General features: G+C 40.5%; 1 protein-coding gene across 1 annotated transcript in view; it reads left to right on the top strand.

The window, feature by feature from the left end:
- The first annotated feature begins 8,154 nt into the window (after nucleotides 1-8,154).
- The window catches only part of LOC129772804 (adipokinetic hormone/corazonin-related peptide receptor variant I-like), a 345,849-nt gene continuing 329,977 nt past the window's right edge, over nucleotides 8,155-24,026 (top strand). The window contains exon 1 of the mRNA XM_055776278.1: nucleotides 8,155-8,524. The gene's annotated coding sequence lies outside the window, so the exon portion shown is untranslated. The remainder of the gene's footprint in view (nucleotides 8,525-24,026) is intronic.

Raw genomic sequence — 24,026 nt, forward strand, 5'->3', positions numbered from 1 at the left:
TCCTATATTGGATGCATAAAACCTTGTGCCTCCAACGTAACGCTCTCGTTTTCGAAGTCCCACAAATATTCATTTATTCATTCATTCAGAATGGATTTTAATTCAACTTCAAACAAATGATCTCTAAATCAACGATAGTCCTACGTCACCCTTGCGGTTATACCATAGATATAACCCACTTCCTGTTTTTTGAACAGAAATCCATTTTCTCTTGAAGTCCGCCTCCGATTAAACAACTTTTGAGTTCTTCCGGAGGGCCTGCTTCATAATCGCCCAATATTTCTCTATTGGGCGAAGTTCCGGCGCGTTGGGCCGGTTCATTTCCTTTGGCACAAAGGTGACCCCGTTGGCTTCGTACCACTCCAACACGTCCTTTGAAACCGGCCAGAAGATGGTCGGGCCCTCGTGCTGCTTCAATAGTGGTAGTAAGCGCTTCTGTAGGCACTTCTTAAGGTAAACCTGCCCGTTTACCGTGCCGGTCATCACGAAGGGGGCGCTCCGCTTTCCGCAAGAGCGGATCGCTTGCCACACCATGTACTTTTTGGCAAACTTGGATAGTTTCTGCTTGCAAATCTCCTCCGGAAAGCTGAATTTGTCCTCTGCGGAGAAGAACAACAGGCCCGGCAGCTGACGAAAGTCCGCTTTGACGTAGGTTTCGTCGTGCATTACCAGGCAATGCGGCTTCGTCAGCATTTCGGTGTACAGCTTCCGGGCTCGCGTCTTCCCCACCATGTTTTGCCTTTCGTCGCGGTTAGGAGCCTTCTGAACCATGTATGTACGCAGGCCCTCCCGCTGCTTGGTCCGCTGGACGAATGAACTTGACAAATTCAGCTTATTGGCGACATCTCGGACCGGACTTCTCGGATCACGTCTAAACTGCTTAACTACGCCCTTGTGATCTTTTTCACTGACGGAGCATCCATTTTTGCCGTTCTTCACCTTCCGGTCGATGGTTAGGTTCTCGAAGTATTGTTTTAGTACTCTGCTGACCGTGGATTGGACGATTCCCAGCATCTTACCGATGTCCCGATGTGACAACTCCGGATTCTCGAAATGAATGCACAGGATTAATTCACGACGCTCTTTTTCGTTCGACGACATTTTTCCAAATTTACGAAAAATTGACAGTGAAGCATGGCCAACGTGATCTATACACTCTTATCTGATTATAAGCGAAAGCTGAAGATATAATTCCTAAAAATTAAATTTCTACAGCGTTTTTTCCGTGATGCAATTTGATGTGACACACCCTTTAATAAGTGTTTGAAATTGGATATTTTTCACAATGCGATCGATTTTCGTTATTCAATTTGTACCCCCAATATGTTCCCGAAGGACGTCCCTATGTCAAAAAAATATTTTTTTCACTGCACTAGAAATATTGTTTTAATTTTTGCATAACCTAAGGTGCAATAAAGTGAGTTCACAAGGTAGCGCTAAACAGTGTTTTTGGGGTTTACGGACGGTGGCAACTATATTGTCACCAATTTTTTCAACTTTTTTATTACACCCATACCTCGCTTTACGGCTAGATACGTTCCACGAAATTCGGCCGCAAATCGAAAAGCCGCATAAGAAATCAATTATTCTAATACAAATTCATACAAATTCAATCAGATCGGTTCCAAATCATGTTAAATATGTATGGTTTATCATTCAAAGTGCATTTTATCTTTTTATTTTTATTTCATTTTAGTCAAAAATTAAATTCATTTAAATCATAAATACATACATAACATAAACAAAAACATACAATACTTGAAAACCAACAATAATCTTTAAACAAAAATGAAACAACTTCATGTTACATGTAATATGTGTATGTATACATACCTAATGTGTATGTTGCTTGAGTTATTGTCTCCTCGGATTTTTTTTGCCGTTATAACAAAACATTTTAGGCTGTAAATCGAAAATGTGCCTGAATTGAAAAGGGCCGTTATAGCGAAATGCCGTATAAAGAGCGGCCGTATAGCGAGGTATGAGTGTAGTTTATTTTTTATCAAAGGTAAATATGTATATTTCCTCATGTAAGGATTATGTTCTCTGGAGTTTGAATCGATTCATTGCACGTTTCCACGGCCATAAAATGGGTTAAGAAATATAAACATTAGTTTTATTCAACACTAGCTGACCCGGCAAACTTCGTCCCGCCCAAACTTTATTTTTTGTTATCACATTCGCATTTTTTTACTAAGTGCACGTTCAAAGATCCAATCGCAGAACTGTTCATTGATTGATCTTCTTATCCACCCCTTTAAAACTACCTTTTACTATAAAATTCCTAGTACTTCTTCCAACACGTCATTATATTATTATTATTATTATTATTATTATTATTATTATTATTATTAAGAGATTGTTTTCAGTCACAATTCTCCTTCAAGATTTCCCAACCATTTGCAAATAACATGTTTCTCCGTTACATGGAATAAATGTTTTTTTTTTTCCAAACTATATATTTTTATCAAGGCTCATATGGCGTTAGCCTGACGGGGCCGGAGTTCAATATTTTGACAGTTTTTCTTATTATCTATGTTAGTAATATGTAACCGATTACTCGCGGTCGGCTCGAGGTTAGTATTACAAGTGTTCTCGTTATTGGGATGTTGCTGTCTCCAATGCTCTGTAGGTGTGCCCAACACGGGATACTTCCTATTGGGATGCAGCTGACCATTAATCAGCAACGCCCCCCTAGTATGTACCCCATATCTAGCGTGGTGCGTCTTCTCGACTCGAGGAATCCAGGATAGAATGGTCACTAACCGGCGCAATCATCAGCTCGTGTAGAGTTGTCATGAGCGCTACAACCTTTGGCTCTTGTTGAATGATCAGTGGACTGCACAACCTTCGGCCCGTGCATCTGTAAAGAGTGTGTGTATGTATTGCCGCGACTAAGTAAAAGTTTATCGTTTGGATAGGAGGGATATGAAACGGGGACACAACGAAGGAAACATCATTAAACGTTGACATCGGCGTTTCTGAGGAACAGGTATAGATGAAGCAGAAGATCAGGATCACGGCTACACAAGATATTCCGGACGGGGATATCCGATTGTCTGCCTTGTGCTCTCAGTGCTCTAGAGAGCTGAGAGCGAGCAGCATGGATCTGGTCGTGTATCCGGTTTCATGCTGCTCGCTCTCAGCTCTCTAGAGCACTGAGAGCACAAGGCAGACAATCGGATATCCCCGTCCGGGATATCTTAGGTAGCCGTGATCCTGATCTTCTGCTTCATCTATACCTGTTCTTCAGAAACGCCGATGGAATAAATGTTTGATACAGAAAATATGATAGAATAAAGACAGCCCTAAATCGGACAATTCCTTTCTCGAGTTTTGCTCTTATCAACACATTCGGCGATCCATTTTTATTTATATAAATAGAAGAAGCTATAGGAGTGAGTTTCATCACATTGAAATCAATTTCCACTTTCGAACAAAGATCAATGTCGTTAGCACAAACATCAAATGGACTAACAACGCTTGTCACTAGGAAATTGTAGAGCGTATGGGAATTGAATTTTCGAAAATTTTCCCATTTTTATCAGAGTTTTCCGAAAATTTTCAATTGTCATGTTTGGTTCGAATATGTTTGATTGAAATATTTGTTTTAATTTTTTGGAACCCCCCCCCCCTCCATTCCAGAGGAGGGAGAGGGGTCATACCATCTTAGAAACATTTCTCGTACTCAAAAACCCTCACATCCCAAATTGGGCTCCGTTTGCGTGATTGATTCTCGAGTAATTCAGCCCCCCCCCCGCCTTAGGGAGGGGGAGGAGTGTCAAACCACCATAGAAACGTTTCTTGCCCCCTTAAACCGTCACATACCAAATTTGGCTTCATTTGCTTGATTGGTTTTCGAGGTATGCAGAAATTTGTGTTTCATTCGTATGGCAGCTCCTCCGTAGAGAGGGGGAAGGAGTGGCTAAAGATCATAGAAATATTGCACCCTAAAACCTCTACATGCCAAATTTGGTTTCGTTTACTTGATTAGTTCTCGAGTTATGCAGAATTTGATGTTTCATTTGTATGGCAGAAGTCGACGTGGTAAGTCAGATGGGTTAAGTTGTTGAGCCATTTGAATTTTATACGGAAACATTTTCAAATCAACACGAATTATGCGTCGGAGAGTGGTTCGAGCGATGCCTAACTCTTGCGAACGATGGTGACCTGATGTCGATGGAGTCTCTGCAACACTGGCTCGAACGGCATCAATATTCTCGTCGAAACGTCTTGCTCGTTGTCTGGATAGATGACTGGCATTACCAACACTACCAGACGATATTAATTTGGCATATAATCGACGTATAGCGTTGTCTCCAGGCGATGTTTTAACTTTATTTTTATTTTTCCACGCACGTTTAGTTAACACAATTGAGAAGTTATTTTGAAAGTACAGCTGAACAATTTCAGCGCGTTGTTTAGGTGTGTATTGTTCCATGGTTAAAATTGTACTGAAATGACGCTTCCAACGCGATATGACATTTGTTAATCTGACATCTCTGTCAAAAGTTATGGGGTTGCCAGATGCTTCCACTTTAAATGGCCCACCCTGTATGTTCCTTACCCCCTAAAATCTCTACATGTCAAGTTTGGCTCTATTTACTTCATTAGTTATCGAGTTATGCAGAAATTTGTGTTTCATTTGTATGGCATCCTCCCCTTAAAGAGGGGGAGGAGTGTCTAATCACCATAGAAACGTTTCTTACCCCCTGAAACCTCTACATGCCAAGTTTGGCTCCATTTACTTCATTAGTTATCGAGTTATGCAGAAATTTGTATTTCATTTGTATTACAGCCCCCCATAGAGAAGGGGGAAGAGTGTCTAACCACCACAGAAACATTTGTTGCACCCCAAAACCTCCACATGCCAAATTTGGTTTCATTTGCTTGATTAATTCTTGAATAATGCAGAAATTTGTGTTTCATTTGTATGGCAGCCCCCCTTAGAGAGGGGGGAGGGGTCTCGAACTATCATAAGAACCTTCCCCGACCCCAAAAACCCCTACATACCAATTTTCATGTCGAGTTTGTCGTAGTTTTCGAGTGCATAAGAATCAGAAAGACAGAAAGACAGAAAGACAGAAAGACAGAAAGACAGAAAGACAGAAAGACAGGAAGACAGAAAGACAGAAAGACAGAAAGACAGAAAGACAGAAAGACAGAAAGACAGAAAGACAGAAAGACAGAAAGACAGAAAGACAGAAAGACAGAAAGACAGAAAGACAGAAAGACAGAAAGACAGAAAGACAGAAAGACAGAAAGACAGAAAGACAGAAAGACAGAAAGACAGAAAGACAGAAAGACAGAAAGACAGAAAGACAGAAAGACAGAAAGACAGAAAGACAGAAAGACAGAAAGACAGAAAGACAGACAGACAACATTCCATTTTTATATATATAGATAGTATTTCACGAAGGTGGAGATGTCTGTGCATCGGTCGGTGTATAACTGATAACTGATGATATGTAAAATGTGTATGGCGAGAAAAAAGAGACGAAAACTTATACAGCATTTTGTTTTATTAGGAGTAAATACATGTGCTCGTTGCATTAATTGGCAGAAAAAAGTTTTTATATGACATTGAACTTTCGAGTTTTTTTTTTCAAAATGTACTCAATATATCGGCGTGGTATTACTCTTCCAATATACAGTGACAGTGAGAAAGTAAAGTACGTTTTATCCCAAGCAGTTAAAGGTTGCTGCTGGTATTTCAAATTTTAAATAAGATATTATATTATTCAATCTCAAATGCTAATCTAAATTAAACGAATAGTCTGCAGGATATCCAAGTAATTTGGTTGGCTCCTCTTTCAGTCTCTGAATGTTTACAAATCGGGAGAAGATCATCCATATGCAATCAAGGAGTAAAAATAAGGTGAAGCATAGTAAAAATATTTGCCAACATCCAATAATGAGAGTTTAAATTCTGCTCGATTGAGCATCGTTCGCTTCAAGTTCACTTTCAAGTAATTGCAAACAACGTACGTGTTCTGCTTGGAGCATAGTGGATGCTGTGAACATACCGTAATCGACTTCCTCGCACCAGACCACCAGTTTCGATGGCTTCCCCCGTGAGCAGTGCGATGGCAGATCGGCTGAAAGCAGAAGAATACGCCGTGGGGGAGTATTGATTGGAAATCTTGTTTTGTCTACAAGAAAGAACAATAGAGTAGTGCGGGGCAAAGGTGCGCACGGGGCAAAAGTGCACATTGGCCTTTTTGAAGCAAACGAGCATAAAAATTCGACAACAGTGTACAGTTTATCCTCCTATAACGCGGTACTCTCAGAACGCGGTTTCCATATTACGCGGCGATGATATTGCCACAGCCTTCCTATATGCTTCACTGTTAATTTTTCGTAAATTTGGAAAAATGTTGTCGAATGAAAAAGAGCGTCGTGAATTAATCCTGTGCACTCATTTCGAGAATCCGGAGTTGTCACATCGGGACATCGGTAAGATGCTGGGAATCGTCCAATCCACGGTCAGCAGAGTACTAAAACGATACTTCGAGAACCTAACCATCGACCGGAAGGTGAAGAACGGCAAAAATGAATGCTCCGTCAGTGAAAAAGATCACAAGCGCGTAGTTAAGCAGTTTAGACGTGATCCGAGAAGTTCGGTCCGGGACGTCGCCAATAAGCTGAATTTGTCAAGTTCATTCGGACCAAGCAGCGGGAGGGCCTGCGTACATACAAGGTTCAGAAGGCTCCTAACCGCGACGAAAGGCAAAACATGGTGGGGAAGACGCGAGCCCGGAAGCTGTACACCGAAATGCTGACGAAGCCGCATTGCCTGGTAATGGTCGACGAAACCTACGTCAAAGCGGACTTTCGTCAGCTGCCGGGCCTGTTGTTCTTCTCCGCAGAGGACAAATTCAGCGTTCCGGAGGAGATTCGCAAGCAGAAACTATCCAAGTTTGCCAAAAAGTACATGGTGTGGCGAGCGATCTGCTCTTGCGGAAAGCGAAGCGCCCCCTTCGGCACGGTAAACGGGCAGGTTTACCTTAAGGAGTGCCTACAGAAGCGCTTACTACCACTATTGAAGCAGCACGAGGGCCCGACCATCTTCTGGCCAGATCTCGCTTCGTGACACTATTCAAAGGACGTGTTGGAGTGGTACGAAGCCCAATAGAGAAATATTGGGCGATTATGAAGCAGGCCCTCCGGAAGAACCCAAAAGTTGTCAAATCGGAGGCGGACTTCAAGAGAAAATGGATTTCTGTTAAAAAAAACTACAACCTGACGTTGTACAGAACCTCATGGACGGGGTAAAGAGGAAGGGTGAGCATACGGGCTTGGGCTCGAAGTATGAATAAAAAGAAAATGCCAAAAGTTGTTTAATAGTTTTTATTTTACTGTCTAAAATTTTCAAAAGGATTGGTCTACTGGGCGAATTTCTACAGCGTTTTTTCCGTGATGCAATTTGATGTGACATATATAAACATTCAAGATAATCTTTTAGCCGTTTACGACATCGGTTTCAGGCAGGCTCCGGCTAAGAGGATATGATTCGCAAGTCAAGATGTGCTGCAAAATTAGCTGTCATTGCCAAACCTATCAAACTACTTGATGAGCTTAAGGCAGATCTATGAAAAAAGGTGCGCCCGTTTGGTTACTAAGCAGGGTTAGAGAAGCGGTAGAAAATAGTACTGCAGAAAGCGGAAGGGGGTTTATCTGAAATGTTAAAAAGAAAGGATGATCACAAGAGTTTGAATGAATCCTGTACTCTCTCATTATTTAGGTAGTATTCAGCTGCTACTAGTACTTCATTCGAAGATAAACGTTTGCAACATGAACTGTTGTAGAGTTCACAAATGTGCAAAAGCTTATTGTGTTTTGTTTTTAAAAAATCAGTATACTTTAAAATGGTTACAGAAATAATGAGATTGATTGAGATTGAGTATGCGAAGCCACTTTATTAACTTCAGCATCATCAACGTTCGTAATCCCTATCCAGGTAGGGACCCACTTTTATCAGAGAAGAACACCCGAATGCAGTTTTGAAATTTTAACATTTAAATGAAAATTTTTAGTTTAGTTTTGACGTAGGACTACTGTGGGGCATAGGCAAGACAACCCGATGAGGGTCTACCATCAGTTCAGCTGTGCGCACGTAAGTTGTCACTTGATGTGCTTACACTCACACCAATGCACCAGTTAGCATAGAACCGAACGAGGCCTTTCATCTCCCTTGCTCGTCAGTTCATTCGTCAGCAGTCCCACAGGTTGGACGTGCGCTGTGTGGCTCCGCGAAACTCGGGCGATTTGCCAGCGGCGGAATAGCGACCCCACATTTGGCGATCCTGCCAGGAGCGGGAGCTGATGCTTACCCGCTTCTGATCAATCACATCGAATTTTCGACGTGGCGCAATCAGGGAAAAAGCACCTTGTTGGAAAAGTGACGAGCAACGGTCGACGAATGCGAGGTTCTCCAGTGACGACCTGATAAGCATGGCCGAGGACAATACATTGGGTGACTTCTCACATATCGACGATGAGCTGCAGTTCGTGAAAAATGATGGTAATTCCTTAGTTCCCTTCAAATATTTCCGCGCGTATGCAACGGTGATCCGGTACGAACGGGATAATCGGAGGAACGCAGTGATGTCATATATATTTTTGTGTTGTTCACGAGAGGATGTTCTTGATACAGTGATAGTGTGAGACGTTGTGGATGCGATGACTAATGACCACAGTAGAACGAAACGGGGCAAGAGATAAAATATTTCGAACCAGGCGCACACTCAACCCGTCAGTGGAGCAGAAGGAAAACGCAAAAAACTTCCGATACGTCCGATACGAGAACAATTACGTTGCCTGCCTGTGTGTGGGACTGTGATGCGTGTGTTTGCACGGTGAAGTAAAAGTGCATGTTCACCGAAAACTGTTTTCTCGTTGTTTTCAATCAAAAATAGACTATTTGTACTGTGATTCCCCTGCTGATGCTGTTGTACCTGTTGCTGACGTCTTCGAAGTGTGCACGGTGGAAGAATGACGAGTGATATACGGTCAAAGTCGTCGGTTGCTGATTTTTATTCAGTCAGCGTAAGGTGACTTTCACACAACTCTCGGTTTTGCGAAATGCGTCCAAAGTGGTTAGATTTTTAATGGGATTTCGCTTTCCCCTAACGCAGCGACAGACGCATAGCTTTCGTCAACCATAACCAGCCCCCCCGTTTAGGACTTTGTCGTTTACCTGATCTGTCCATTTGAAGGCGGTGAGCTTCGGCGGCGTCCGAGCCGGCAATACGGCACAGCTCGCATGAATTGTGATTAGTTTCAACGTTCGTGTGAGCTCGGGATGACCACACATTGTTAGACAACATGGCATACAATACGATATGAGCGAAAAAAGAAAAGGAAGAAGAAATAGTTTTTGCCCACTTAGCAACAGTGTCGTGTGAGTTGGGATAACCACACATGTAACAATTTAACAAAAACAAGAGCGTGTTGGGATAACCGCACTTTTATGACATTCAAACTTGGAGCGCAACGTGAGTTGGGAGAACCACGAATGAGGAAATTTAAAAAAAAAAAAAAACGTGAGTTGGGAGAACCACGAATGAAGAAATTAAGAAAAAAGCGCGAGTTGGGATAACCGCTGTTAACTAAATTCCAGTTTTTCGACATTTGGTAACGACATGTGCAATTTAGCAAAGCTCTGCAAAATACTTGATTATTTGTAATAGTTTTGTAATGCGATACTATTGGTACATTTGTGATAAATCTGTCGATGAATGGTACAGCATGAGCGATGTGATTCAGTTCAAAAAGGATTCCCAAAATTATGTTTTTGTTACACAGTCTTGTTTAAGGTCAATCACCAATTTAAATTGTCCTCCACATAAGAGAGAGACCGTGGATGGTTTATTGGAGATAGTAATTATTGTTGCATAATTTGGTTACGTCAGTTTGAATCCGTTTTATTGTATGGTATTAAACGAAGCTACTAACGATCAAAGGAAACCGATTTTTATAATGTTTTAGCGGGCGCTGCGAAGCATTGATATACTCAGTTCGGAGCAATTGCCGCTATGTTGAATTATTAGTTGGACAATTGAGGTAACGAACAATTCCGAGGACAACAAACGTAATTTAATTCAATTATCCCGGGAAAAACCTGTGCCGTGCACTTGATCAATAACCAAACGGTTTATCACGTTCCAAGTTCCTTTTTGTTTTATAACTGCTATTGACTGTTATCACTTTTGCCCTTGCGGCCTGCAAGGATAGAACGAAGCTGTAGCAAACGTGATAGGTATAAGATAAAGCCGCCCGGACAGAAGATATCAAGTTTTCAACCTTTGCTGTAATGTTTTCTTTCTCTCTTGCCTTCCGAAGGTTATTTGTTCATCGAGCAAACAGAAGAGAAGCGCCCATCGGAGGAAGCAGCTGCGCGTAGCATACACTCAAAATTCATTATATGTCAGATATATTATGCAAGTACGTTAATAAATCTGAACAAAGTGCAATACATTCCGATTTAATGTACGATATTTTATAATCCGATTCAAATGTTTAAATACGTTTTCCCATGGCACTTACATTTCATGTGAATTTAAGGGAACGATTATTTGGTGTGGTTTTGATATATATATTTTTTTCTTCTTGGTAGAATTTACCGAACCACCTCAGTACAACCCATTTTTTTTAGAGAAGAGGGGAGATGTGGGGCATAGGCAAGACAACCCGATGAGGGTCTACCATCAGTTCAGCTGTGCGCACGTAAGTTGTCACTTGATGTGCTTACACTCACACCAATGCACCAGTTAGCATAGAACCGAACGAGGCCTTTCATCTCCCTTGCTCGTCAGTTCATTCGTCAGCAGTCCCACAGGTTGGACGTGCGCTGTGTGGCTCCGCGAAACTCGGGCGATTTGCCAGCGGCGGAATAGCGACCCCACAACTACGTCTTTGATTTCTATATAGGGGGTCACTCTACGAAAAATGTAATGTTTATTTAAGAGTTTACAAATGCATATTACGCTAAATCGTTCTTACGATATCTGTTATAATATATACCATTATAGAGCAAATTTATCCAACAATTTTTTCGCCTGAGACATCAACTGAGAAAAGAATTAAACTATAACATCGTTTAATGATGTATTTAGTATGATTCCTTATTGTGGTGACTAAGAGCAGACAAACGACCGCAAAGGGTCAATCTTCAATCTTCTTATATTCATAATTCTTAATGACTCAATTCCTTCTATGATAGATTGAGCAGTACAACCAATACGACTTGATTGTGATAGTCTGCAAACGAGCATTATTCCACCGAAAAAGCTACTGCTCTCGATTATGAGTATTCTGTTCGGAGTTTTCTACTGGAGAGTTTCGGATTGAGGTACTTTGCCAGTTTGAGGTATTTACCAGATTGATTTTATTTCTGTCGTTTTGCTTACAAGAAAGTTCTTAGCCTAGTGTATATAATAAATGGTTCAATACTTCCAAGAGAGGGATAGCTATAGTTACGCTATGCTATGTGCCATTCGTTAATAGTAAACAGATGTGGGTCAGGTCGCAATGCGATGCGGAGGGCTGAGCATTGCACCTTGTGCTAATGGTAAACAGATGGAGGTTAGTGAGTCATGTCGCTTAGCGCTAGGGCGCTTGGGACTTCTCACGTTACAAATAATGAGTATGGATTCGGGGAAGGAGAGTGTTTGGGTAGTTTATGACATGGAAATGGGAGAATGAATGAATCGGTGTTTTATTGGAAACATATGGTCTAGTGTGGGAATGAGGATATCGGCACAGCACAATGAGTACAAACCGTTACAAGCCGTTTGACGGTTTCCGTCCTTTTCAGGGCTACTATTTAGAGTTTCAAAAGAATTAAACAGATTTGTGAACAATGAAAGAATTACATTTAAAAAACAACTGTTCTCAACAATTACAGTCCTAAGTCAAACTTCCGTCCGTGCCCCTAGACTCAGACCCCTATACTTTTTGTTTTATTTTTTCAAAATTTCCGTTTATGATCTCTTATTGGTCTCCATACTACGCGGTACGAATGATGTGATTTGTACTCATTCTGAGTTTCTTATAGCGCGGTTTCCATACAACAGGTAGATGGTTTCCATACAACGCGCTACGGATTAGCCTGGTTTGTATGTAAAATACGAGATTCTTATAGCGCGGTTTCCATATAACGCGGTACGCACTCACCGCGTTATAGGAGAGTTGACTGTATTCGTTTGATACATTATTACACCATCAGCTCACACATATAAACAAAATACATTTCATGATTGTGGCAAAAAGTTATGAGGTAAAAAAGAATTTTGCGATGTTTTGATCTATTTTTTTCAGTTTTGGAGATGGCGATTTACTTACCTAAAATAACTGGAAAGTTCGAAACTACATTGTCAAGGAAACCTTCATTCCATAATAGATGATAGTGCGTATTCGTTTTTGTGAAAAAATTCAAGAGCTTTTGACGTAGGACTACGTCTAACCGGAAGATATAGGGGGTGAAATGGAAATCTAGGCACTGAACAAGTAGGAAAAAATGCAAGATTTGGAACGCTTATAACTCGAGCATTTCTCAATAGATCGCAAAGGTTTTTGCATCAATTGATAGGAAATATATCTACGCATCTATCATAACGAATAACATTTCATTTTTCTTGAGATAAATAATTGAATAATTGTGAAATATCAAGCAATGTCCAAATACACTATGTGCCCATTTTTGATTGGTCCATTTTGTGCTCCTCAAATCGTACCGACCAAAACGGGCAACCAGAGCAGCAGCGAAATAGAATGAAGCACGATTGGAAAGGAAAAAGAAAAAAATGAGGGAAACATTGGTCGCAGTCTCACACATGCGTAATTCTCGAGCCAGCCAGTCAGCTTAAAAATCCCCTCTCCGCTGCCGTAACGATCATTCTCATCCGAACCGTACACCACATCGTTTCGCATCACCTCACATCAACAAACCAACACAAGCAGCCATGGTTGGATATGGCAAAGGAGGAAAAGTGAAGGGAAAGGCAAAATCCCGCTCGAACCGTGGTGGTCTGCAATTTCCCGTAGCTGTATCCGCCAATTGCACCGGAAAAGGTAGCTAGGTCGAGCGCGTTAGTACCTGTGTACCAGTCCACCTAGCCGACGTTATATAGTTTCGGCCGCCGGAGTGATCGAGTTGGCTGGCAAAGCTGCTCGCGACGATAAGAAAACCTGCATTCGGAACATAACATATTCGGTTCGGCGGACATCAAGACAACAGGCAGTTGCAGCGAATGGCGAGTGGCAAACGCAATCGCAAAACGGCATCAGGTAGCAGAAGAAAAAAGTTTGTTCTTTATACAAACTGCTTTGGTGGCAAATCCAGAACAAGGCGGCATCGAGGGCGTTCGAAATGGTTTTTTTCAAAACCACGAGTACTAAGTTTTCTAAATTGGAACCATTCCATAAAACAAGGCGCTTTTCAGGGCCATTAAACCTTCCAAAAAAGAGTTTAGGAAATAAAGTTCAATGCTTTCTAAAACATTATCCAAAATAATAATAAAACACAAATTGATGTTTTCATAATTTGTTTGCCAGGATTTGATGAGTATGTGAATTTGGCAGTTGTTCTGAGCTTATTGATAGTTGGGGACTTTCCTGATTATTCAATTTCCACCAATTCTTTAATTGTTTCCAGATTGAAAGTACAGTAATCTACAATTAGTTCGACATTTAGCTAATTGGACGGACATGTAATGTGACTTATTTAGTTGGACATTTTTGTAAACATAGAGATCCAAATTATGATCCCACATTGAAAGTCGACACTGTACCACTGTCATCGCAAATGTTCAATTACCTCCAATCCGGCACTGAGTGGTGGTAATGCGACGTGCCATTGAATGTAATTTACTGTAAAATATGTCACAAGCTGGATGGGAAGAAATTTTCCAACTGTGAAAGCTGTGGCGAGTGACAACAAATCGCTAAACAGGAAGGTTTAGCCGAACAAGATGGGAATATCGAGTGATAACAAAAACACAACACCAAAGGTTCTTTTCAGAACCATTAACATATTCATAAAGAGTAAACAGTAAACTAATCCATTTTTCAGGTAGATAGGTAGGTATTCACGTAGGTGAAGAAAATAAAACAATATATTTAAAATATATATTTAACAAAAGCTGTCCCCTTTGCATAGTCCTACGTCACTCCGGTTATGTCCCCGACATTACCCACCCGTCTTTTTTTTAAATTCGATTTGTTGAAAAATTGATTGTGGGACAAAGGTACACAGTGGCTGTGGGGTAAAAGTTTGCACTAGCGTTTTGCTCTGAAAAATATATATAAAATGTTTTCAACAAAATTTTAAACGGGACCCACAAGAAGAAAACTGTTTTGAAGCAATGCACTCGAGAAATGCTCAAATGGTGCGACAGAGGCTTCGGGAGGGAGTCTCGAAGCGTCGGATTGCGGCAGACCTCACTGTTTTTGAATCAAATTTATTGACATTTCCACTTCTGCTGGGATGTCTGACACATCATCCCAGCAGAAGCACTTAGGGCGGTTCAGATAGGTATTTACGAGTGAGCAGTCTGAGGATCTGGCGGACCACTGCAGAGCACCGGACAAAGCTTTCTATGGTATGAATCTCGAAGATTTACGGCGTCTGGCGTTTGATTTAGTGGAAGCCAACAACCTCCAGCACGAATTCAACCAAGTTACAAAACTGGCAGAAAGATATTGGGATGCTAGCTTCATGAGGAACCATCGTCTGTCTCTTCGAACCCCACAACAGCGCTCCAAGACAAAGCGTCGGCATTCTCAGAACCGAAATCCAAGATGAGGAATAAAAACAAACAATTGCTTAAAAACAATGCTAAATTAATTTCAAATGATTTTTTTTATTTTCACCATGCATTCAATTCAATAACGGTTATGTTTCGTTTATGTTTATGTTTCCACAATGAACTTCAAATAAATATTGTTGTTTTCAACAATGAGTTTCAAATAAATCAAGTGAATGTAACTATGTAGTTATTAACTTGTCTATATAAATAAAAATTATTTGGTGTCCGTTCCTCACGATTTAACTCAAGAACGGAGCAACGGATTAGTAATGATGCTTCTCCCGCTTCTGACGATAAAGCATTTATTTTTGGTATAAGTTATCTCAGAAATTCAATTCAATAAGTGCGCACTTTTGCCCCCACTATGGAGCAAAAGTGCGCATTTATCTTTTTGTATTAAAATAGGTATTTGTCCGATTACAAACACAACTCGAGAAATATTTTGTAATACGTTTCGAAGGTAACACATATAGTTACAATTTGGTAAGCAAACGGAATTTTATTTGCTTTTACTTCAAGAGTTATTGGACGACAACAGTTAGGTGCGCACCTTTACTCCACATTACTCTATGCGGGCCGAACAGCATAATAAAGTTTGTGATCTCCATATTGTGTTTCACGATATGCAAAATATGTTTGGACGTGTCAAGTTCACAAAATCGAATCCTTGTTCTAGTGGCAGATGGGTTTCAGCGGATTACCATATCCGATATTTCGGGGCGTTCCCAGGGGGAAATGCCTCCTTCTATGCAGGACCGGACACTGGAGTATTGCGAACCGGAGAGTATCCGGTGTGGGGTTTATGCAGTTTTTGCCATCAGCAACACACTTTCAGGAAACCGAACACACTCTCGAAACTTTTTAGAGACTGCATAGCTTCGCTTGTAAGATACACTTTAAACTCTTTCGGATCTGTACGAGTGCTCTTAGCTATTTCGGGATTGTTTTGTTTATATGATATAAGCATTCATCTCAAACTAACGTCTTGCAGGACGAATCAGCTAGCTAGCCACTTCCAACACGTTTTCGCTGTGCGAGTTAAAACTTGATAATGTTTAGGAAACACAAAACGTGTTATCATTATGATATAATAACCATTTGTCAAACAGGCTAGACCAGCGGTACTCAACCTTTTTTTTCACAGAGGGCCCCAAACACGTTAGTCATGGTGCCGAACTGAACTGAACTGAAGAAGGGTAATGTTCAAGATACGATCGCACTGTTAACATAGAACTAAGAAATTAATACTGGCGAGCACATCTAAAGGGTGTGTCACATCAAATTGCATCACGGAAAAAACGCTGTAGAAATTCGCCCAGTAGACCGATCCTTTTGAAAATTTTAGACAGTAAAATAAAAACTATTAAACAACTTTTGGCATTTTCTTTTTATTCATACTTCGAGCCGAAGCCCGTATGCTCGCACCTTCTTCTTTACCCCGTCCATAAGGTTCTGTACAACGTCAGGTTGTAGTTTTTTTTGCACAGAAATCCATTTTCTCTTGAAGTCCGCCTCCGATTTGACAACTTTTGGGTTCTTCCGGAGGGCCTGCTTCATAATCGCCCAATATTTCTCTATTGGGCGAAGCTCCGGCGCGTTGGTCGGGTTCATTTCCTTTGGCACGAAGGTGACTCCGTTGACTTCGTACCACTCCAACACGTCCTTTGAATAGTGGCACGAAGCGAGATCCGGCCAGGAGATGGTCGGGCCATCATGCTGCTTCAACAGTGGTAGTAAGCGCTTCTGTAGGCACTCCTTGAGGTAAACCTGCCCGTTTACCGTGCCGGTCATCACGAAGGGGGCGCTCCGCTTTCCGCAAGAGCAGATCGCTTGCCACACCATGTACTTTTTGGCAAACTTGAATAATTTCTGCTTGCGAATCTCCTCCGGAACGCTGAATTTGTCCTCTGCGGAGAAGAACAACAGGCCCGGCAGTTGACGAAAGTCCGCTTTGACGTAGGTTTCGTCGTCCATTACCAGGCAATGCGGCCTTGTCAGCATTTCGGTGTACAGCTTCCGGGCTCGCGTCTTCCCCACCATGTTTTACCTTTCGTCGCGGTTAGGAGCCTTCTGAACCTTGTATGTACGCAGGCCCTCCCGCTGCTTGGTCCGCTGGACGAATGAACTTGACAAATTCAGCTTATTGGCGACATCCCGGACCGAACTTCTCGGATCACGTCTAAACTGCTTAACTACGCGCTTGTGATCTTTTTCACTGACGGAGCATCCATTTTTGCCGTTCTTCACCTTCCGGTCGATGGTTAGGTTCTCGAAGTATCGTTTTAGTACTCTGCTGACCGTGGATTGGACGATTCCCAGCATCTTACCGATGTCCCGATGTGACAACTCCGGATTCTCAAAATGAGTGTACAGGATTAATTCACGACGCTCTTTTTCGTTCGACGACATTTTTCCAAATTTACGAAAAATTGACAGTGAAGCATGGCCAACGTGATCTATACACTCTTATCTGATTATAAGCGAAAGCTGAAGATATAATTCCTAAAAATTAAATTTCTACAGCGTTTTTTCCGTGATGCAATTTGATGTGACACACCCTTTATTGAAGAAATTTAATAATAAATCTCTTTGATACTAATATGTGATAGCAATGACAAGGACCGACAAATAAATGCTTTCACTGAGTGAGGAGCGCGAACGATTCGCGAAGCAATTTGAGTAGATTGACTAATTAATTCTAAGCATCAACATGTAGAGTAGTGTGGTGAGGTGCGCACCTAACTGTTGTCGTCTAATAACTCTTGAAAAAAAAAGCAAATAAAATGCAGTTTGCTTACCAAATTGTAACTATACATATTACCTTCGAAACGTAGTAAAAGAATTTCTCGAGTTTTGTTTGTAGTTGGACACATACCTATTTTAATACAAAATGACAAATGCGAACTTTTGCCCCATAGTGGGGGAAAAAGCGCGCACGGTACGAGGCAAAGGTGCGCACTTTTTGAATTGAGCTTTTGAGATAACTTGTAACAAAAAAATGCTTTATCATTACTAGCGGAAGAAGCATCATAACTAGAGTGTGTTGGCGCCATCCAGTGGGGAGAAGGGGGGTGTTGAATGATGTTTTATGGCTGGAGAAAGGTGTGTATTATGGTCGAACATGGTTTTGTTATGTGCTGATTGATTCTTGGTACCTATGAAATATGATGAATTATTAAAATTAATAAATTATTAATCCACATATCACGTGGAAATTTTTGGGAGGGAGGAGACTGACGATATAAAATGTCCAACATTTGAAACAGAATTCTTTTTATGAACGAATCAAGTTTATAAATACATTGTTACCTTCACCTAATTTATTTGAAACTCATTGTTGAAAAAAAAACAATATTTATTTGAAGTTCATTTTTTATTATTTGCCCCACAGACGCTGCGCACTTTTGCCTTACAAGCAATTTTACTACTTATCGAATTTTTAACTTTCTTGTATCTTGTACTTTTTCACAAAAAAAAGTTATTTTCCTTCATATCTTTTTGCCACTTTCATGAAATGTATCTACTCTATTGTTAATTGCTCGCTGTCTAGAGCACTGAAACTGGAATACTTAACTTCTTGAATATCTAAGTAGTTTTTCAGTATCTCCTAGCAAAATTACATCTCCAACGCAGTACGAAGCATCCCAGCAAACGCAGAACTGTAACAAAAAATCCAAACCGAACCTATTAGAGCTGCAGACTGCAGACTGCAGACTTTTGTCGGCCGATAGATCGGTCAGACGACTTAATCAGTAAGTCGCGATATGCATATGCGCACACTACACCGACTCAGTTTCGGTCGATAAAAAAGTTTGATAGACTTCCGAGACACGACCGCATAGTTGACGTAGGATTCCATTAGGCTATCTGTTGAATTTGGATATGTTTGAAGAATTACATCGTTAAATTATTTGATAATGATTTGGTGGCTCTATTGTTTAGTTGTTGGGTATTGTTTGTTCACTCCACCAGTTTCCACCAAGTGATGATGACAGAATGATGCTAAACAGTCGTTGGATGGTGCGTATCAGATGAGATGCCTCCTGTGTTATGTATGGATGTAATAAAGAAAAAAATTATAGGAGGTTGTGTCCAAGATACGACCGCATTGTTGACGTAGAACTACGCTGTTATATTATAAAAGTCGCTTGTTTAAACCTTGGATATTATTTCTATAATGCTGTGAAATTTTAGAAACAACTGCTTAGTAGAATAATCTCTGAAATGTTTTTTTCATTGTAGAATCAGTTGACGATAATTGACTGATGATTCATTTTCGCCTTCGCAGATCGTATGTCGTAATTTATTTCATGTCAATGCATTGAAAATTTACCTCGAACGCTATTCCGGTGGCCTTTTTCGCAATTGACATAGACTTGCCTTGAAACTACTAGGAATATAAACACTTCTCATCATTTTGCGCTATTCTCAAAAGAAACACTTCTGTTTATATTGCTGGCCTCGAAAACAGTTGCATTACTTTCTCATACTCGAGATAAGCGCAGCTGTCACCCTTAGTGGAGGAAGTTTTGCTACTGGCAAGCGAAACCTATTCACATACAAAATTCCAGAACGACATTCACTTTCTTGGTGATTAAACAAGCCAAATAAACTCTTTTTTTTAATATCAACAACCTCGAAAACAGTAGCATTGCTTCATTATGATCAAGACTAGTGCAAATGCAATCCTAGTTGAAGGCAGTTTTTCGACTGGCACGCGAACCCAAATAACTTTTAACATTCCAGTACGACATTCAAGATGTTTTGCATTCCCCAAATGATTTTTTGGCGTACAACCTTAACGCCTGCTTCGCCATAACATCAGTTTAATGCATTCATGCAATGTCAAAAGCACCAACGAAGCCCTTATGATGACGGAAAACAAACAATGTTAACTGCTTGGAAAAAGACTGAATTATGCCACACAGCTTGTACTGTAACACCCATTGATGCGAATTCGCTGATGAGTTTGTCAAGAGCAACCACCTTCACCACCAGCGGGGGGAGCTTGATTTTGGTTGCTGCCTGGGTAACGGCGTTTACATTTTAGACCGACGCGCCGAAGTCGCTTACTTCGCTGTTGTTCGATGCGAAGGCTCGATTCAGTGCGAGCGCTTTTCACTGCACCAACATCGCGTGCATCAATAGATGACGCTTGCCTCGAAATTTTATTGCCCCTGGCAATGCGTTCGTTTTTTGCAGGGCTCGAGCCAGTCTTCCTCTTCTTCTTGCTCATCACACACTATGCGAAGCATCCAATTTATGACGCGGAAAGAATAACACACAATACGAATAACGCGAAAAACGAACTGGAAAAACCACACGACGATATCCAAGTTGGATTACCACTGGTGGGCTCCAATCTTAGATCGAAGCGCAGCGAAAGCAAAGTGAACTGAACTGCTCAACAGTCCGATGCCGAATGAAAGTTTGCCTCAGCGAGATCCACTGTTTATACTCTAGGCAAAAATTCCCCTTCATTCTTCTTCTTTTCCTTTGTTCACGGAGACTTTAAATCCTACGATTTCCCCTCCGTTGGTCGTCGATATGTTGCTCGTTATTGACAGCTCTGTTCGCGAAAGCACACAAATGGACAGAACAAATGTATGGGAAAATGGAAACGCTTAAAGTTTTCATGAATTTTAACCATTTACAAACCAAGGGATTCTAATGTATAGCATATTGAACAAATCTTAGGGAATTTCCGATTCGTTTAGTATGTAAATCGTCAAAATCCGTTCGAGACAAAAATAGTTATTAACGTTAACTTTATTTCATAAAAACGTGACCTGTTTTCTGATTTGGCACCCTTAATGAAAGACGTAGTTCTACGTCAAAAATAACTCACCAATGTAATATAAGATAATTACCAATACCGAACACAATTATCAATTTTTCTCATCAGTGAAAACATGTTGTTTTAGAAAGAGAAAACATATTTGAAAACATATTTTTTATAATTTTTACTTTCTGAGAGTTTATTCAACCCAATGCGAATTTCAATTGGACTAACAATAACTAATAATATGTATATGGGAAATATGAAATATGGGAAATCACTTTTTCTAATATTTCACCGCTTTTCCAATTTTTCTCGCCTATAAACTTTTCTTGGGTGAAAATGAACACAACAAAACAGACCGCTCAAACCAAACAACCCGTTCTCGAGCGGGAACACACCTTGGTGTGCTTATTTATGAAAATTGAAATAAATCGTTTCATATACCGTGTCAACTGCTACCATATACAATTTTACACTTACACTTGTGCTAAATTTTTCACAATATAAGTTCCAAATTTAAATTTTATTCGCTAGAATTAATCGTATCGCTTACCTTACTTGCAATATAAAAATGACCCCGACTTGCATATATTTACAATGCCGATTTCACCCGGTCACCTTGGTTTTGATGTCTCTGTTGGGGAACACATTTCGCTAGGAACAAAAACTCCCGATACTTTCATGTATTTGCAATGTCGATTTCCCCCAGGCAGCTTGGTTTTTATGTCTCTGTTAGGAAACCGCCGCATGTGTCGTCAATTTCGACCAGTCAGAAGTGGGTATTTCCGTTAGGTTAGCGTTTGAGATTTTTCAGTTGTTTGATAGTTAGTTTCATGACATATATTTTTTTCTTCAATATAAAAAAAATGTTATGGAATGACGAAATCGATTGACGCAAAAATGTTATCAATCCATCATAAAATGACTCAGCAATAAGCGTTTGAAATTGGACAATTTTCACGATGTGTTCGATTTTCGATATTCGATTTGTACCCCAATCGGCCTGATTCTACGCGGCGTGTGAGGTGAGATGACAATTGTCACATCACCATCGCGCAACTCTCCTCACTCTATTCCTACAGTCGTATCGGATGCCCCGAGAGGTTCATTTAATGTATGTGAGAGGATGAACAGCAAGTGACAACGCGTTCATTCTGCTGGTTGTCAAATCTGATCAGAGATACCACATTCGCACATATGTTCACGAATTTTCCGATATTTAACTTTTGTCACAACTTTTTATTCCTGCTGCCGGCTGTTTAAAATAGTGATAAAACACTATTGGTTTCTATTGATAAACGAAGCTGGCCAGCTTTGCAGACATTGGCACACATTTACAGATATTTCAGATTTTTATCGCATATATTTGAGAAAAAGACATCTGGCACCCCAGAATTTTATTTGTTTCGCTCAGAGAGGTCAGATATTTGTTTTGCTATAGTCAGTACCGTATCTATAGATCTGATTTAACTTGGCCTGTTGTTAGCATAAACATTTTTGTTGTGTGTCGGGACATTCTGCCGAATTTGCAGGAGATTTAGTGAAAAGGTTGATTATATCTTGTAAAGTTTTACATTTTCGTTTGTTTTGGTCGTAGTTGCTGCTGCTCTCTGCTCTCTCAGTGTTAAATTGTTGCTCTGGCTCCGGCTCCGCCGTATACCAAGGCTTCTCAAAAGGACATGCAGTTCGGTGATGATGGCTCGCGACTAGATAGATGAAACACAAGATCCATGTAATAGATATATTTTAGAGAAAATAAATAGATTTCATGTAATGAAAATAATTTCGTCCGATTGAGGGATAAAAGATTCACTACCACTTTCACAAGAAATTCAAACTACTTGCAATTCGTGACTCGCACTGTGAAAATTGAAAATTGAAGATAAATTGAATTTATTGATACATACAATATCATTACTATCGATTCTCTACGAACCAAAACGCCACTTATTATTCCTCTTCCATTTTTCATTTGTTTTTTTGCACTGTCGACACCCCAAGATATATCGACGATTGTCACCTAAAAATCCCAGTTCATGTGACAATCGTCACGTATATTTGTGAGCGGGAATACGGCGAGAGTTCATTCAAGTGAGATTTCTCACGGCATACGCCTGGTGGAATCGCGTGATATACGTGACAATTGTCATCTCACCTCACACGCCGCGCAGAATCAGGCCGAATATGTTCCCGAAAGACGTAATCCTACGTCAAAAAGTACCCACAACTTGCATCTATTTTGCAATGCCAGTTTCCCCAGTATAGAAATGAAAGACGTAGTCCTACGTCAAAAGTGAAAAGTTCAAGAATCAGGAAAAATCAGGATCATTTCATAAAAATCAGGGAAAATTGAGTGTTTGTCAGGAACGTGTCAAAAAGTCTGGGAAATCCTGAATAATCAGGAAGGTTGGCATCTCTGGCCCTAATGATCGGATTAAATGTATTTAATAGATTTTAAATCTACTAATATCACTTAACTAGACAAATCATTAATGTGTAGATTTGTAATATGTAATGTGTTAAACTTCGTTATTCTCGTCTCATGTTACCAAAATGATTTTTCAGGTTTTCGTGATTATTACACACACAAAATGATAACGGGCCAGGCGAGCCAACCAAAAGAGCCTGGTGGGCCGCTGGTTGAGTATAGCTGGGCTAAACGAAAAGGCAATGTCCTTGTGTTGCGTCATCTAGATCTCTTCTCCTGGCGTCTAGTGCCTTCAGACGTGGAATAACCGCCATCGTCTGGATTCTGGGGGTAATTAAATTAACATATGTAGCTGTGTGCATGGCGCCCGTGGCCAAGTGGTCGGGGCGAACTCGAACTTGAACTGTGTCACTCAAATTGCACCTATGGGATGTTATTTGGCAACCAAATCTCATCTAATTAAAATAACTCAACGAGTATCATGCAAAGAGGATTCAGAAAAGTTTATACTGGAGAGAATGTTCTTTTATGCCAAGCCTTTTGTACAGACTCTGAATTGCAGAACTTTTCTGTCTATCCCTTCAGGGCAAACGCAGATCCGAGGATTCGGAGGTGGATGTAGTTCAGGTTGTTGACACTCCATCGTTGCTGATTCAACATAGCGCGATGTATGCAAACAGTCTGAGAATGGGTTGTCTTTCCGGGAAACACTTCCCACCGAGCCGCACTTGAGTGGTATCATCCGTTGTGTCAACACGTCTGGACGCAACGGTGTGGTGTTTCCAAATATAACTTTTTCGGATAACTTTTAGCCAAACAACAGTTTTTGTTTGCCCATGTTTCGGCTGGGATAGGACGATTTATTCAGTCTACTATTGTGAACATTGGATTTTTCATTTACATAAAAGCAGATTCAATGTACGGAAATAATAATTTAAATTTCAATAATACTGTGGTCATCCCAATTGGAAGGTGATAAGTTTTATCACAATGTAGGTGGTAGAGA

The sequence above is a fragment of the Toxorhynchites rutilus genome, chromosome 3, assembly GCF_029784135.1.
Source record: "Toxorhynchites rutilus septentrionalis strain SRP chromosome 3, ASM2978413v1, whole genome shotgun sequence".
Classification (NCBI taxonomy): Eukaryota; Metazoa; Arthropoda; class Insecta; order Diptera; family Culicidae; genus Toxorhynchites; species Toxorhynchites rutilus.